Source organism: Rhinatrema bivittatum, chromosome 18 (assembly GCF_901001135.1).
Source record: "Rhinatrema bivittatum chromosome 18, aRhiBiv1.1, whole genome shotgun sequence".
NCBI lineage: Eukaryota > Metazoa > Chordata > Amphibia > Gymnophiona > Rhinatrematidae > Rhinatrema > Rhinatrema bivittatum.
The window spans coordinates 8173986-8192021 of NC_042632.1; the positions used below are offsets into that span (position 1 = coordinate 8173986).

The window sequence follows — 18036 nt, forward strand, 5'->3', positions numbered from 1 at the left end:
GAAGGCCATGCACCCTATAGTACTGGGATTACCGTGGCTGCAGCAGCATATGCCTCAATTCAATTGGGCTACACTGGAACTTTCACGAAGTAGTCCAGACTGCCATGGTAAATGCCTGATGGAGATCACTCCTATACCCTGCATGCCAACCACCCCAGTAATGCCGGGGTTGCCGCCTCAATATGCATCTTTCCAAGATGTCTTTTCAAAAGAAGCTGCTGACGTACTACCGCCTAACACTGAACCACCCAAGGGACGGGCGTACCCTCTCTCTGTGGCAGAGAATAAAACCATGTCCGAATATATTCAGGAAAACCTCCAAAAGGGCTTCATAAGACCCTCCAAGTCTCCTGCTGGTGCAGGCTTCTTCTTTGTGGGGAAGAAGGACAGAACATTGCGTCCATGTATAGATTACAGGGGTCTCAACGAGATAACCGTGAAAGATTGATATCCCCTGCCATAAGAACATAAGAACATGCCATACTGAGTCAGACCAAGGGTCCATCAAGCTCAGCATCCTGTTTCCAACAGTGGCCAATCCAGGCCATAAGAACCTGGCAAGTACCCAAAAACTAAGTCTATTCCATGTTACCGTTGCTAGTAATAGCAATGGCTATTTTCTAAGTCAACTTAATTAATAGCAAGTAATGGACTTCATGGAGTGCCCCCTAGTCTTTCTACTATCCAAAAGAGTAAATAACCGATTCACATCTACCCGTTCTAGACCTCTCATGATTTTAAACACATCTATCATATCCCCCCTCAGCCGTCTCTTCTCCAAGCTGAAAAGTCCTAACCTCTTTAATCTTTCCTCATAGGGGAGCTGTTCCATTCCCCTTATCATTTTGGTATCCCTTCTCTGTACCTTCTCCATCGCAATTATATCTTTTTTGAGATGCGGTGACAAGAATTGTACACAGTATTCAAGGTGCGGTCTCACCATGGAGCAATACAGAGGCATTATGACATTTTCTGTTTTATTCACCATTCTCTTTCTAATAATTCCCAACATTTTGTTTGCTTTTTTGACTGCCGCAGCACACTGAACCGACGATTTCAATGAGTTATCCACTATGCCGCATAGATCTCTTTCTTGGGTTGTAGCACCTAATATGGAACCTAACATTGTGTAACTATAGCATGGGTTATTTTTCCCTATATGCATCACCTTGCACTTATCCACATTAAATTTCATCTGCCATTTTGATGCCCAATTTTCCAATCTCTCAAGGTCTTCCTGCAATTTATCACAATCTGCTTGTGATTTAACTACTCTGAACAATTTTGTATCATCTGCAAATTTGATTATCTCACTCGTCGTATTTCTTTCCAGATCATTTATAAATATATTGAAAAGTAAAGGGTCCCAATACAAATCCTTGAGGCACTCCACTGCCCAATCCCTTCCACTGAGAAAATTGTCCATTTAATCCTACTTACTGTTTCCTGTCTTTTAGCCAGTTTGCAATCCACGAAAGGACATTGCCACCTAGCCAATGACTTTTTACTTTTCCTAGAAGCCTCTCATGAGGAACTTTGTCAAACGCCTTCTGAAAATCCAAGTATACTACATCAACCGGTTTACCTTTATCCACATGTTTATTAACTCCTTCAAAAAAGTGAAGCAGATTTGTGAGGCAAGGCTGACTTTGTTCTATTACATTTCTTTCTATAGGTTCTGTGATTTTGATGTTTAGAACACTTTCCACTATTTTTCCTGGCACTGAAGTCAGGCTAACTGGTCTGTAGTTTCCTGGATCGCCCCTGGAGCCCTTTTTAAATATTGGGGTTACATTAGCTATCCTCCATTCGTCAGGTACAATGGATGATTTTAATGATAGATTACAAATTTTTACCAATAGGTCTGAAATTTCATTTTTTAGTTCCTTCAGAACTCTGGGGTGTATACCATCCAGTCCAGGTGATTTACTACTCTTCAGTTTGTCAATCAGGTCAACCACATCTTCTAGGTTCACCTTGATTTGATTTAGTCCATCTGAATCATTATCCATGAAAACCTTCTCCATTAGGGTACTTCCCCAATATCCTCTTCAGTAAACACCAAAGCAAAGAAATCATTTAATCTTTCCACGATGGCCTTATCTTCTCTAAGTGCCCCTTTAACCCCTCGATCATCTAACAGTCCAACTGACTCGCTCTCAGGCTTTCTGCTTTGGATATATTTAAAAATGTTTTTACTGTGAGTTTTTGCCTCTATGGCCAACTTCTTTTCAAATTCTCTCTTAGCCTGTCTTATCAATGTCTTACATTTAACTTGCCAACATGTATGCATTATCCTATTTTCTTCTGTTGGATCCTTCTTCCAATTTTTGAATGAAGATCTTCTGGCTAAAATAGCTTCTTTCACCTCCCCTTTTAACCATGCCTGTAATCGTTTTTCCTTCTTTCCACCTTTCTTAATGTGTGGAATACATCTGGATTGTGCTTCTAGGATGGTATTTTTTAACAATGACCATGCCTCTTGCACACTTTTTACTTTTGTAGCTGCTCCTTTCAGTTTTTTTCTAACTATTTTTCTCATTTTATCAAAGTTTCCCTTTTGAAAGTTTAGCATGAGAGCCTTGGATTTCCTTTCTGTCCCCCTTACAGTCATTAAATCAAATTTGATCATATTATGATCACTATTGCCAAGCGGCCCCACCACCGTTACCTCTCTCACCAAATCCTGTTCTCCACTGAGAATTAGATCTAAAATTGCTCCCTATCTTGTTTGTTCCTGAACCAATTGCTTCATAAAGCTATCATTTATTCCATCCAGGAACGTTATCTCTCTAACGTGTCCTGATGATACATTTACCCAGTCAATATTGGGGTAATCGAAGTCTCTGATAAATACTAGGGGTGTGCATTCGTTTTGAACTTAAATGTAAAACGCAACTTTTTTTTTTTTTAACTTAAAAAAGTGATGAGGCGAAAACGATCGGATTTCCAACTTATTCAACATAGCTATGTTGAATAAGTTGGAAATCGCGATTGTTGATCCTAAATAAAAATTTAAAACCCTCACCCTCCTTAATCCCCCCCCAAGACTTACCAAAACTCCCTGGTGGTACAGCAGGGAGTCAGGACGCCATTTCTGAACTCCTTTGCGAGGAGCACGTGACGTCGGCGTCACGTCGGAGTGACGCGGCGTCACGTGATTCCCCGCACGATCGCTCCGGGGGACCCTCGTTGCACCCAAAAGGAATCACGTGACGCCGCGTCACTCCGACGTGATGCCGACGTCACGTGCTCCTCGCAAAGGAGTTCAGAAATGGCGTCCTGACTCCCTGCTGTACCACCAGGGAGTTTTGGTAAGTCTTGGGGGGGGGGGGATTAAGGAGGTTGAGGGGTTTAAATTTTTATTTGCACGTATGGACATAGACTCAACTTATGGAATTCTCCATATGTCCATATTGACCGCAAATGGGACCCCCTTTCGACTTATGGACTTATGAACATAAACTTTTGCTCTGCACATCCCTAATAAATACGTTGTAGGCAAACATTTTTTTTAACTTCTATGTGCAAAATCACTTTAAATTTGAGACTAGGACCATCATAACACCCACGGTATACAAGCAAGTTAGCCTGAATTTTAACCGCTATGGGTCATATATAATCATCGGACCAAATTTGTCCACCAATTGTCAATGCCAGTCCAGTCCGACGTACCTTTTGCAGGGCTGCTGCTTCAGGGACTATTATCGACTTGGCTCTCCTATGATACCTTCTGAGATGTCTAAAGGATTATGTCCACATAATATCAATACTTAGATTTCACTCCGGTCCTTAAATCTTACTCTAAAAATGAAATCAAAACTTTTTAACGCACATATGCTTTTACAAAAAATGCCGCACATCCCAAGGGTATTATTAAATAAGCAACTCACCACTCCATGGCGCCTTTTCCTCTTGTCAGTGTCTTAGTGGAAGAGCTGCGAGATCAGTGTGATTATATGTGAATTTACCATGATGCACCTGTGTGTCAGGCGCATCTGACGAGATGGAACTCACATGAAGTGAATCCACTCTATCTCCCTATTAAGCCCATGCGGAGTTACTGTTTGTAATTGATGTATCCATCGTTGTTCATATTGGCAGAGACGTTTGACCCTATCTCCTCATCTCCAATGTGGCAGAACAATTTCTAATATGGTCCATTGAATGTCAAAAAATGTATGATTTTGTTCCTTAAAATGAGCCACCAGAGGTTCTTCCATTTTACCTGTTTTTATACAGCATTTGTGTTCTGTTATCTAGTGCGTATGGAACGTTTTGTCATGTCCACATATATTTGGGGACATGGACAAAGTATTGCATAGACCACATGGGAGGTCTTACAGGTAACACGCACCAACGATATGTTTTGGCCTGTTGATAGATGAATGGAATCATGGGCTTAATACATATGGACTGCGCCTCTAGGACTGTATTTTTAAACAATGTCCATGCCTGTTGAACACTTAACCTTCGTAAATATAAATCCTGAAACAATATAGTGAGTGGCTAAGCTCAGAGAGACCTCATATTTGAATGCCAAAAGGCTAAGCTAATGTAAGCTTTTAATAGCATTGAATTATTTTTTAATCATTGGTCTCTATGGGCTGGATGTAAGGGGCGCTTTACCGAAAAAGCTGCCCTTTTATGCACATTGAACCTGAAGGTACTTCCAAAACGGATTGCTCATAAGCTTAAATCCGAGAATTGTACTTATCTTGCCATGTAATGTCCGTCGGTGAGCCTTAAGGTGATGTTGAGATAATGGTGAACTCCGACGTTGCACCGACACCAAGTGTTTCGGAGTAAGCCTCCTTCTTCAGGGGGCCGGGTACCACTGAAAACGGCTCTGTTGCTATCCGGAAAAACTTTACATGCTGAGGATGAAATAAATGCAAGAGACAATGTGCATAAGTAATACCACTCAGATTTAAGAGATGGCGCGAAGGTAAGGAGGAACACTTACTGATGCAAGAATGATTATTAGTGCGGCAGCGTCGATAGCGTCTCAATATAGCTCTGAAAGTACAACAAGATACAGTCTGTGATAATAGAGCTGTGAACATAAATCTTATGCTGTGAAAAGGTACCTGTTCCTCACACAGTACTGACTTTAACGATGCTGAACTGGAGACAACTCGCTCGGCCGTGAGACATCTATCGGCGGCAACGGGAAGGAAAAACGCTGACCTTTAAAGAGGTGAAAAAGTGCAATCTTGAGCGACAGATTCCGTGAGAGAGGTTATCCCATCGACACCATTAAGAGAGCCTTTAAAAGGGCTAAGTTTTCTCCTCGTGAATCCCTCTTACAATATAGGAGCAAGAAACAAGCTTCATCTCTCACCTGTGTGTTGGAACATACTGATCTCACTCAACAGATCAGGCAATCCATTCAGCGCAACTGGCACGTCCTTAGTCCTCATCAGATTTTTGACTCATTACCAATGTTTGCATATAGTAGGGGCACCAGCATCAGGCAACTGGTGGTTCGCGCCACCCAAGATTGCGACCAGATCCCTGGACCCCCTGGACAAACACAATGCGGCCATTGTAGCTTTTGTCCCCAAGCTATCACAGGAATTATATGGCAGGATCCCAATACCCAGACACGAATCACACGCAGACATCCAGTCCATTGCAACTCCGACTTTGTCATTTACGGATTTTTATGCCCATGCCAAAAAATATACGTGGGCAGGACCAAACGGAAAATCAGAACCCGTCTCACGGAACATCGGAGCCGCATTAAGAACCAGGATCTTAAAGCACCCATGGTGCAACATTGCGCCACGCACCAGCATACTTTCGAGCAACTTCAGTGGCTTATCATAGAACAAGTCACTCAATCATGGAGGGGTGGGGACAGGCTCTCAGCTTTAAATTTCAAGGAACATCAATGGATTCATCGTCTCAAATCGGTGGAACCACTAGGTTTAAATGAGAAAATCGAGTGGTACACTCATTTAAGCCCTTTAGCTGTGCCTATTTGTCCCCACATTGAGTGTTCTTTTTGTTTTATTGCCACGGAGATTATACCTCGGAGTTCATTATCCCCCCCCCTCTCTCTAAGATGGCGCCGACAGTGACGTATATGTCCTTTTATGGACAGTCTCGGGGCAGCCCTCCATCAGAGAGGGATCCAATATGGCGTCCGACGATGTCATTCCCCTTTTTTGGATATGTGTTCCGTCCAAGATGGTGCCGATCATGACGTACATGGCCATTTAAGGACACACATACCGAATTTGCGCTCTTTTCACCTCTTTAAAGGTCAGCGTTTTTCCTTCCTGTTGCCGCCGATAGATGTCTCACGGCCGAGCGAGTTGTCTCCAGTTCAGCATCGTTAAAGTCAGTACTGTGTGAGGAACAGGTACCTTTTCACGGCATAAGATATATGTTCACAGCTCTATTATCACAGACTGTATCTTGTTGTACTTTCAGAGCTATATTGAGATGCTATCGATGCTGCCGCACTAATCATTCTTGCATCAGTAAGTGTTCCTCCTTACCTTCGCGCCATCTCTTAAATCTGAGTGGTATTACTTATGCACATTGTCTCTTGCATTTATTTCATCCTCAGCATGTAAAGTTTTTCCGGATAGCAACAGAGCCGTTTTCAGTGGTACCCGGCCCCCTGAAGAAGGAGGCTTACTCTGAAACACTTGGTGTCGGGGCAACGTTGGAGTTCACCATTATCTCAACATCACCTTAAGGTTCACCGACGGACATTACATGGCAAGATAAGTACAATTCTAGGATTTAAGCTTATGAGCAATCCGTTTTGGAAGTACCTTCAGGTTCAATGTGCATAAAAGGGCAGCTTTTTCGGTAAAGCGCCCCTTACATCCAGCCCATAGAGACCAATGATTAAAAACTAATTCAATGCTATTAAAAGCTTACATTAGCTTAGCCTTTTGACATTCAAATATGAGGTCTCTCTGAGCTTAGCCACTCACTATATTGTTTCAGGATTTATATTTACGTAGTTTTCACTATTTACTTCCTTTTTATGTGGATTCCTTATTTTTTGTATGAACACTTAACCTTTGCAGCTGCACCTTTCAGTTTTTTTCTATTTTCCTCATTTTATCAAAGTTTCCCTTATGAAAGTTTAGTTTTAGAGCTGCAGATTTACTTATTGTCCCCCTTCCAGTTATTAGTTTAAATTTGATCATGTTATGTTCACTGTTGCCAAGTGGCCCCACCACAGTTACCTCTCTCACCAAATCCTGCGTTCCACTAAGAATTAAATCTAAAATAGCTCCCTCTCTTGTTGGTTCCTGAACCAATTGCTCCATGAAGCAGTCATTTATTACATCCAGGAACTTTATATCTCTAGCAAGTCCTGATGTTACATTTACCCAGTCAATATTGGGGTAATTGAAATCTCCCATTATTATTGCACTGCCAAATTGGTTAGCTTCCCTGTTTTCTCTTAGCATTTCATCATCTGTCTGACCATTTTGTCCAGGTGGATGGTAGTATACTCCTATCACTATACTCTTACCCAACACACATGGGATTTCTACCCATATAGATTCTACTGAGCATTTACTCTCTTGTATGATCTTTATCCTGTTGGACTCTATACCCTCCCGGACATAAAGTGCCACACCCCCACCAAGTTGATCCTCCCTATTATTGCGATATAATTTGTACCCTGATATAGCACTGTCCCATTGGTTATCCTCCTTCCACCAAGTCTCTGTGATGCCAATTATGTAAATCTCATCATTTACTGCTATACACTAACTCTCCCATCTTAGTTCTTAGACTTCTGGCATTGGCATACAGACATTTCAAAGTGTGTTTTTTGTTTGTTTTAACAACCTGCTTTTCAGTTGTTTGGGATAATTCGGAAATCATTAGCTTTGGTGATTTTTTACATACAGGCATATGAACTATGCTTTTAATGGAACCTCTCTGTTGGGATGCCCTAACTCTCCTGCTTCATTAGTATCCTTCAAGGATATATTTCTCCAAACCATGCACTGCTGAGTGACTGTCGGCTTTCCCCCTTGTTCTAGTTTAAAAGCTGCTCTATCTCCTTTTTGAAAGTTAGTGCAGATGTCCCATAGGCAAATCATTTAGGAGGCTGTGGTCAGTAGCAGGCAGTGTTCAAAGACATCCAGTAAGCAGGCTGTGGTCAGTGGCAGGCAGCATTCAAGGATGACCAGTAAGCAGGCTGTGGCCAGTGGCAGGCGGTGTGGAAAGAGGTCCAGGAAGCAAGCTGAGATGAATACCGGATATCCATCCAAAGGGAAGGCGGGATGGATAGGCAAGGTGGGAAGGCGAGGAGCAGAACAGGTGGGCAGACAAGGAGACTTGGAAAAATGAAGAACAAGGTCGACAAACACTGAAACTGAAGTACAAGGACGAAGAATGCTGGAACTGAACGCAAGGATGAAGAACCAAGGGGGCAGTCCATGAAGTTAGCAAGTAACTCATTTAAAACAAATCTAAGAAAATTATTTTTCACTCAGCACATAGTTAAGCTCTGGAATTCATTGTCAGAGGATGTGGTTACAGCAGTGTAAATGTGTTTAAAATAGTTTTGAATAATTTCCTAGAGGAAAAGTCCATAAACTGCTATTAATTAATAAGCGATAGTAGCTTGAGATTTATTTAATGTTTGGGTACTTGCCAGGCACTTGTGACTTAGATTGACCACTGTTGGAAACAGGATACTGGGCTTGATGGACCCTTGATCTGACCCAGTATGGCATGTTCTTCTGTAATGCTGGAATTGTTCTTAAGAACCTTGTTCTTAAGATTGAAGAACGCTGGAACCAAAGATGAAGACATAGGGGTAGATTTTATAACATGCGTGTGCTACCTGGTTGCGTGCACATTTACACCCGATTTTATAACTTGTGCGCATAAGTTATAAAATCAGGGGTAGGTGCGCACAAGGGGGTGCACAATTGTGCACCTTGCACCTTGCGCATGCCGAGCCATGCTGTGCTTCCTTCCCCAGTTTCCTCCCAGGCTGCTCCGAAATCGAAGTGGCCTGGAAGGGAACTCACCCTTCCCCCTAACCTGACCTTCCCACCCCTTCCCCTAACCTTTCCCCTCCCTAGCCCTACTCTACCACCCCCCCCCCCCCCAATTTTTATTTTACCTTTTGCGCCTACCGGCCCAGTGGCAATTGGCCGCTGTGCCAGGAGCTGCCGCCCCCACCCCGCCCCTTTTTGCAAGGTCCGGAATTTACATGCTTCCCGGGGCTGTACATGCATCGCCGGGCCTTTTTAAAATCCGGCCCACAGAACCAGAGAATGAAGACGCTGAAGCAACTCACTCTACTTAGACAGTAGGAAGACCCGTTGCCAAGGCAAGGAAGAGGTATTCCAGAGGGCCTTTTACAGGTCAATCAGTGTGAAGTCATCAAGTGGCACCGTTGGCCTTTTCCCGCCATGGGCCCTTTAAAGGAGGGGATGTTGTGTAAGCGTATGCCTTAAGGAAGCCCGGGGAGCATCAGCGGTGTCTTTGCTGTGAGGAGCATCAGCAGTGTCCCGCCTCATTGAGGCAAGGCATCCCACTGTGTAAGAGAGCGGAGCAGCTTGGCGGCGTTGGAACCCAATGGACAAGGCCTGGCCGAAGGAGTAAGTGTGGCAGTTCGCGGGGAAGATCTGTGGACCACCAAACACAACAGTACCCTCTCTCTTAAACCCCCTCCCTGAGGCTCAGGGTTTCTTGGGGTGACATTAATGGAATTCCTTCAGTAAGTTATGGTCCAATATATTAGCGGCTGGCTCTCAAGAGTTCTCTTCAGGGCTGTAATCATTCCATGACAAAAGGTATTTGACTTTTATGTATCCTTGGAGTGGCTGGCAGCTTTAACTGATATGTGATGAGTTTAATCATTGGATACAGGGAAGGGTCTAAAGTAGCATGGGGCCAGGTGCATAGATAAAAGTCACAGATGTAGATACCATTTGCTTAGCCACACGTTCTCCAATCTTAAATTGAGGGGCCTGGTCTTCTGTGCACATCTGGTCTGTGCCCATAGTTCTTGCAATTCCTGTGTAGATAGATGAGCTGCTGGAGAGGGCACTATGACCAGTAGTGGCAGAAGTGTAGATAGCTGCATTTATATGAATATTGTGAGCGAACTCAGCCTAGAGCTAAGTAGAGGGTAGCCCAAATGTCCTGACACTTGTTGACATATGAGCGGAGGAAGGTCTTGAGAGTCCAGTTGGTGCGCTTAGGTTGTCCATTTCCTTGTGGGTGATATGCTGTCATTAAGTCTAATGTGATTCCAAATTTTTTACAGAAGGAACGTCAGTATTTTGCTGTGAATTGTATTCCACAGTCCAAAAAGATGGACTTTGACAAACCATTGGAAGATGGAAGAGATTAAATTTAACTAGAGAAAGAGCTTTCTCGGTAGCGGGTCCCCTACTTTGGAACTCGCTTCCAAATACTCTGAGACAAATTATTAATCACAAAGAATTTTAAAAAATCAGTAAAAACATATCTATTTAAAGAAGTGTTTGTGGATCAAGGAAAATGTATCATATACTGTGTATCTCGATTTACAGCTATTTACACCACTGTATAACAGATGAACATTTTTTAGATGTCGTTAGGTTTGATTTTACTTCTTATTAATTTCTGACTTTATTCTGTTTTTTGTGTAAAAAATTTAGTATAGTTAAATAAAAAATTAAGGGGATGTTCATTAGAATTAGGGTTTAACGAGTCTATTGTATTTTTTCTTAACTTTACTATTTTTTTGTTTTTATAGATTATTTCATTTAATTAGTTGATATTATCTCCTATTTTATTTTATTTTTATTTTATCTGTTTCATTCTTATAAAAAAGTTTTATTGTAAACCGTTTTGGTCAGCTATTGTCTGAGAAAAGACGGTATAAAAATATTTTTAAATAAATAAAATAAAAATGTGAAGAGTAAAGGGGCAGGCCAATTCTGGTGTGGATGGGAGGCCCTTTAGGGGAATGAAGTTTGCCATCTTAGAGAAATGATTTATGATCACCTAGATTATGGTGGCGCCATCTGAGAGTGGAAGGTCCACAATGAAATCTGTGGACAGGTGGGTCCAGGGTTCTCTGGGGGCTAGCAATGGCTGTAACAGCCCCAGTGGTGGCCATGCAGCTTTTGCACAGGTAGGACATGAATCCGTGTAGGCTTTGACATCTTGCTTTATTTGGGGCCACCAGCAATATTGCTGAAGCAGTTCAAGGGTTTGAACCCATCCGGGGTGACCTGCAACACAAAAGCCATAGGCCCATTTCAATACCTTTTCATGTAATCGGGAAGGTACAACCATCTTCCCTGGAGGGACAGTCATGGAGGTTGCCAGAAGGATTCTAGTGGGGTTGATGATATGCCTAGGTGGCTCTGGGGTTTCTTTGGTCTGGAAGGAGCATGAGATTGCATCTGCCCATTGGTTCTTGAGCGTGGGGTGATACCACAACTCGAAGTCAAAGCGAGCAAAGAAAAAGGACCAGTGAGCCTGCCTTGCATTAAGTTGCTGAGCATGCTGCAGATGTTCAAGGTTTTGTGGTCTGTATATATTTGTGATAGAGTGTTGAGCTCCTTCGATAAGGTAACTCCTCTCTTCAAGAATTAAGTTTACTGCTAAGAATTCTCTGTCTCTGATGCCATAGTTGTGCTTTGTCAGCAATAATTCCTTGAGAACAGAGCCAAAGTATTCCTTCTGGCAAGTGTTGACTTAAAACTGCCCCTATGCTTAGTGTGGAGGTGTCATCTTCCAGGATGAAGGGCTGCATGGGGTCCAGATGCCGTAAACAGGACCCTTCTAAAACTGCATTCTTCCCAGGAATTTTTGCAGTGATTATAAAGTAAATAGTGAAAAATTTCATTGACCATCTTTTGGAAAGCTGGTGTGTTGCAAAGCCCAAATGGCATGCCTCGATACTCAGTGTCCATCACGTGTGTTAAAAGCTGTCTTCCATTCGACACCCACCTTGATTCGGACAAGGTTATATATCCCCCTGAGTGAAAATCTTCACAGCTTAAGGTGGTCGAAGAATTCATAAATTAATGGTAAAGGATAATGATTCTTATTTGTGATAGCAATCAATCCCCGGTAATCAATACATGGCCCTTGGGAGCTGTCCTTTTTTGCGACGAAGAAAAATACAGCCCCAGCCGGGGAGGAAGAAGGGCAAATGAAACCACATTCCAAATTTTCCCGAATATATTCAGACATAACTCAGGTCTTGGGAAGTGACCTTCTTGCGGGGGCTTGGCATCTGGAAGGAGCTTGATTCCACAGTATGAGCAGAGAGGAGGCAGAGTTTCAGCCTTTTTCTTAGAAAAAACGAAGGCCGCATACTGCAGAGGAATCCCTGGCAGGGTTGTAGCTACTGTCAGGCAGAGAGGAGATTATACATGCTCCAGGCAAGAGTCCCAGCAGTCTTGACCCCATCTGTAGAGTTGAAGGGTAGCCCAAACAAATTGGGGACGGTGCTGCTGGAACCAGGGCAATCCCAGAACAATGGGGTGGATGGCTCTGGGAATCAAGTAAATACAAAGTTCCTCCTGTGGATAAGACATGTGTGTAGGGTCACCGGCGTGGTGGTCAAGGTGATCTGACCAGGCAGAGGTTCTCCATAGATGAACGAGATTATCAGGGAGAGGTTCACTGGACAGTAGGAATGAGAAGTTGGTTCACCAGCTCTTCCTTAATACAGTTCCCACTGGAACCTGAGTCCACAAATGCTTGGGTGGAAAAGCTGGTATGATCCAAGTCCAAGGTCATGAGTAATAGTAGTTGGGGAGCTGGGGTAGTAAGACCTAGAATTATCTCCCCACCAGACTCTAAGCACTGGAGCTTCCCGGCTTCACCACAAGATGCCCCCAAACAGCACAATATAGACACAGGCCCTGTTGCAGCAAAGCCTCTCTTCTGAGAGAAGGCAACTATGTCCCATCAGCATGGGCTCTTCAGGGGAGGCAGAGGTCGGAGAAGTAGGGGCCAGAGGCGAAAACGGCCGCTGGAAATGGGATGCCAAAGTAATATTCTTGCGTGGGGGCGAACCTCCCGCGCCCTCTGCTGGAATCAGGATGAACTGCAGAGCCGTCATGTCTGCTGGATCCATGGTCTCAGCAGTCTGTTGGATTTGTGGATCCTTGGACTGAGGTGGAGTTGACACAACCTGCAAGAAGGAGCCCTGCAGTTCCCATCGGCTGGTGGATCCAGATGATGCAGAGGCCCAGCTAGAGCTTTGCCTATACCAGCCCACTTTCCCCTTGGATTGAGCCTTCGGATGCTGGGGCTGGCAGATTTTAGGTGGGGGCCTCTGCTGATGAGATGGAGATCCATTGAGGGTAGAGCAGATATGGCACAAGCGAATACGGAAATAGGCTGGGGTCGGTGGCAGGTCTCATTCAAGGATATCCAGTAAGCAAGCTGTGGTCAGTGGTAGGCAACATTTAAAGAGGTCCAGGAAGCAAGCTGAGGTCGTACTGGGTATCTGTCCAAAGGGAAGGTGGGACAGATAGGCAGGTCAGGAGCAGAACAGGTAGGCAAATGAGAAAACATGGAACACTGAAGAACTGACCACGAGAACTGAAGAACAAGTATGAAAAATGCTGGAACTGAAGAACAAGGATGAAGAACACTGAAACTGAAGAACAAAGACAAAAAACGCCTGACTGAAGATGAAGACACAGTGATTGGAGAACGAAGATGGTTAAGCTACTTTCACTGTTTAGACAGGAGGGAGACCAAAGCAAGGAAGAGGTGCTCCAGAGTGCCTTTTACAGGCCAATTAGTGTAAGGTCATCAAGGGGTGCCATTGGCCTTTTCCTGCCTCGAGATCAAGCTTTGATGACGCCAAGCTGCTCCACTCTCCGACACAGAGGAATGCCATGCCTCAATGTGGCAGGACACCGCTGATGCCCCTCGTGGCAAGGACCCGCTACTGCTCCCCAGGCTTCTTTAAGGCGCACACGCCTGACATCCCCGTGTGCGCCTCAAAGAAGCCTGGGGAGCAGTAGCGGGTCCTTGCCATGAGGGGCATCGGCGGTGTCCTGCCACATTGAGGCATGGCATTCCTCTGTGTCGGAGAGTGGAGCAGCGTCATCAAAGCTTGATGGAGAAGGCCTGGCCTGGGGGATAAATGCAGCGGTTTGCGGGGAAGACCTGCAGACCGCCAAACACACCATCATTTTTACAAAGTAACCTTCATCAACTGATTCTATGCAGTTTTAAGATACAAAGATTTCTGACTGCTATCTTTTTGAAAAGAGTATGATAAATATAATTTATTTGATCTTTTTGCTTATTTCAGAAGAAGCCCAGCTGATGCTCTGTGACCTGATTTTAAAGTGTAGTTATCCTGAGAAGGCAGAAGACGAGATCATTGCTTCTGGGAAAAACATTTTCAAATACCTGCTTCCATTGTCAACCGAACTGACTTCTGCCCAAAACTCTGCTATTTGAACTCATATGGTAAAACAAGGTTCAAGATTTTAGTTTTTATTTATTACATTTTATTGCCTTTAGATACAAGAAATATATCAATTATTTGAGATCTGCTGAGCACTCGTTGGAGACAGGATACTGGGCTCGATGGACCTCGGTCTGATTCAGCATGGCACTTCTTAGATGACTTACACTGTGTTCAGATTTATACATCTGAATACACAGTGTATTTCAGGACATGGCCAGTGATTACAGATTTTGTTATCTGTTTATTATTGTCAGTTAGTTTTAGTGGTGCAGTTGTTTCTACTTCATTTGACTTTCAGACCTCCCTTCCTACTGTTAGAATCTATATTTGAAACTTTGATCAAAGGTATCCATCTAACTGGGTGCCATTGTGGAAGGGGTTACACCATATAGGAATCACACAGCTACCGCATAGTGAAAGGTCCATGGATGTTTCAGTATTCTCTACTTACATTGGCCAGATTTGTCATTGTAAAGCACCAGTATCCCTTGCTTGAATGAAATAGGAGGCTGTCCTCTGCAAGACAAGCCTTAGTATTGGAAAATAGATGCAATGTAAAATGAAGCAACTGAGTGCTCTCTCTTTCCTACGTCTGCAATCATTAGCTGGATGTCACATCAGATGCATCCAAATGCTAGGTGTGATGGGTACAATAAGTCAGAGTTAAGGTTCATATCTGTTATTTGCAAGCAAAACTCTAGAGGCAAACAGGAGGCCACTGTGTTTTGCAATGATATGTAAACATATGTAATGCATGCAACTTCATTTTTCTTATATGTCTCCTTCCCTCTTCTGTTCTGTATTTTTATTGATTTCTGCTTGTCTTGTATGGTGCTGGGTACAGTGTTAGTGCTCTAGAAAAACATCATGACAAAATGCAACAACATCCAGGGAAGGTGGTAATGTATACTGCATCATAGCTTCAATATTGGAGATGGAAAAATAAACCCATTTTAATTGTATCTGAAATACAGAGTATGCTGAATGCAAATTTCTAAAGGGTCACTAATAAAAGCTGGTGCATCAGATTTCAGATTAATTTGGGGGGTGGAGTTAAGATGGCGCCTGAATGAGAAGGGTGAGAAGGTTGCTCCGCAGTATTTTTTCTTAAATACTAGATTTCCTTGTCTAAATACTTTTAAAATGCCATATACCAAACGGAAAGCCCGGTTACATGAGAGCCAGGCTGTTTCTGCAAGTTGGAAGTGTGGCAAACTTCTATTCAAACCTTCTTCACATCCACGCCGAAGGAGCCGGGAGCAAGTGCCATGGAGGATGGAGACAGGGAGCAAACGCCTCCGTCATTGGCTGATGAAATCTTGCTTAGTCCTGGCGCACCAAAGACGCCGTCCCCTCCCCAGCGGGAAAGGGAGATGCAAGACACCATCGTGAGTCTTCCGGAGAACCCCGTGGAGCCAAAAGGCCAGAACAGAGGAGAACCAGGAGTATTCCCCGAGGAAACAGAAGCTTCTGCAAGACAGCAGATGACTGTGCCACAAATTGGATATACCTACCACAAGTCTCGGAGAGAGAGCAACCTGCCCCTCAGACGCTGGAAATGAATCAGGACACTGGGGCTGAAGCCATGCGAGTGGGTGAGTCTCCTCAAGTTTTGTCTCCTTTCCTTGTAAAACTTGCTAAGATCACAATTGAATCGATATGGAAGCTTTGGTAGCCATTGAAAGTGTGATTATTAAACTTTCTACAACGTGCCTAGATTCGAACAAACGAAGTATGGAAAATGAAAAAAAGATTGAAGACTAGGGGAATAAATTACATGAAATGAATGAGAAAATTAAAGTAATGGAAAGTCATCAACAACAGATATTCCAACAAGAAGCTATCCAGAATAAAAAGATTGAAAACATTGAGAACTCACTTCGCAGTTTAAATATAAGGGTATTGAACTTTACGATTGTTTCTCAGTTTCCAGCACTGGATTTGTTCAAAAATTACTTGAATGTTATATTAAAAATTGCTACGGAGGTGTTACCCTTAATAACAAAAGCATACTATCTTCCCCAGAAGAAAAAGGAAGGGGGATCGGGAGAATACAGAATTACAACAACAGCTGAATGTTACAGAAGACAAAGTAGATTCAAGAGGTGTTCTCTTTGTGACTTTTGCTTTTGTAAGTGAAAAAAATAACGTATTGAGATTGTTTTTCCGTAGTAGATTGGAGTTATGCTATGGTTACAAAGTTTGGCTATTCCCAGATATAACACGGGTAACGCAGGAAAGAAGAAAGAAATTTATAGAAATGAGAGCAGAGGCATTGTTGAATACAAAATTCACTCTCTGATACCCCTGTAGATGTGTACTTAAATATGCAAATTTGACATATGTATTTTTCGAACCATCACAATTGCATTTCTTTTTAGATACTCACCCCAATTTTACTTAGTCAGCACAGATGGCATAAGTAGGCAACTCATTTGAGGGCATTCAAATTCTTTTTTCCTGTATGTATAATTTTGAATCATCGTTCTTATGATATTACATCCACCCCCCTTTTATTGCTTGCTGTTGTAGGGTGGATTAAGAAAGGATATTACATCCACCCCCCTTTTATTGCTTGCTGTTTGTAGGGTGGATGAAGAATCTAAATATGTACACCCTGGAGGAAAGGAGGAGCAGAGGTGATATGATACAGACTTTCAGATACTTGAAAGGTGTTAATGATCAAAAGACAACGACAAACCTTTTCCTAAGGAAAAAAATCAGCAGAACCAGGGGTCACGATTTGAAGCTCCAGGGAGGAAGATTCAGAACCAATGTCAGGAAGTATTTCTTCACGGAGAGGGTGGTGGATGCCTGGAATGCCCTTCCGGAGGATGTGGTGAAGACCAGAACTCTGAAGGACTTCAAAGGGGCGTGGGATAAACACTGTGGATCCATAAAGTCAAGAGGCTGCCAATGAAGAGTGGGTGACTCGCCAGAATGATGGCTACTGCCTGGAGTCAATACCCTTATTAAATAAACATACACAGGCTTGACTCCAACATCGCTCTAAGCTTCAACAGCAAGAGGAAATGTGGAAAAAAGGATTCACACTCACAAAGAGGGGAGTAGCTGGCTTGTTACGGCGGTTACTACCCCAAATCAAATAAGCCTGATACTTCACTTTCAATGCATATACAGCATAGTTCTCTGATTCAACGGCAGGGGAGAAGAAAAGAGGGTTCGCACTCACAAAGCGGGGAGTAGCTGGCTTGTTACGGCGGTTACTACCCCAAACCAAATGGGCCTGATACTTCACTTTCGATGCACATCCAGCATGGCTCTCTGCTTCAACGGCATGGGAGAAGAATTATACGTCACGCATATCCAGCATAGCTCCCTGCTTCAACGGCAGGGGAGAAGAAAAACAACCAATAAGGGCTAATAACATAGTCTGGGTAAAACAAATAAGCATGGGTGCAGCTTGCTTATTGCGGCGGCTACTACCCCAAACTAATCAAGCTAGATATTTCACTTGGATGCAGCTCCATCACTGCTCTCTACATTAAAGGTGGGGATGGAAGGGAAATAGAACCAAGAGCTAAGAGAAACAGATAAGTATGAGAGAAAATATGTGTGAAGCTTGCTGG

At 43.2% G+C, this 18036-nt stretch overlaps 1 long non-coding RNA gene across 1 annotated transcript in view; it reads left to right on the plus strand.

The window, feature by feature from the left end:
- The window catches only part of LOC115079802, an 86104-nt gene extending 71681 nt beyond the window's left edge, over positions 1–14423 (plus strand). Inside the window, exon 3 of the long non-coding RNA XR_003853385.1 lies at positions 14285–14423. This is a non-coding gene — a long non-coding RNA (uncharacterized LOC115079802). The remainder of the gene's footprint in view (positions 1–14284) is intronic.
- Positions 14424–18036: the final 3613 nt, after the last annotated feature.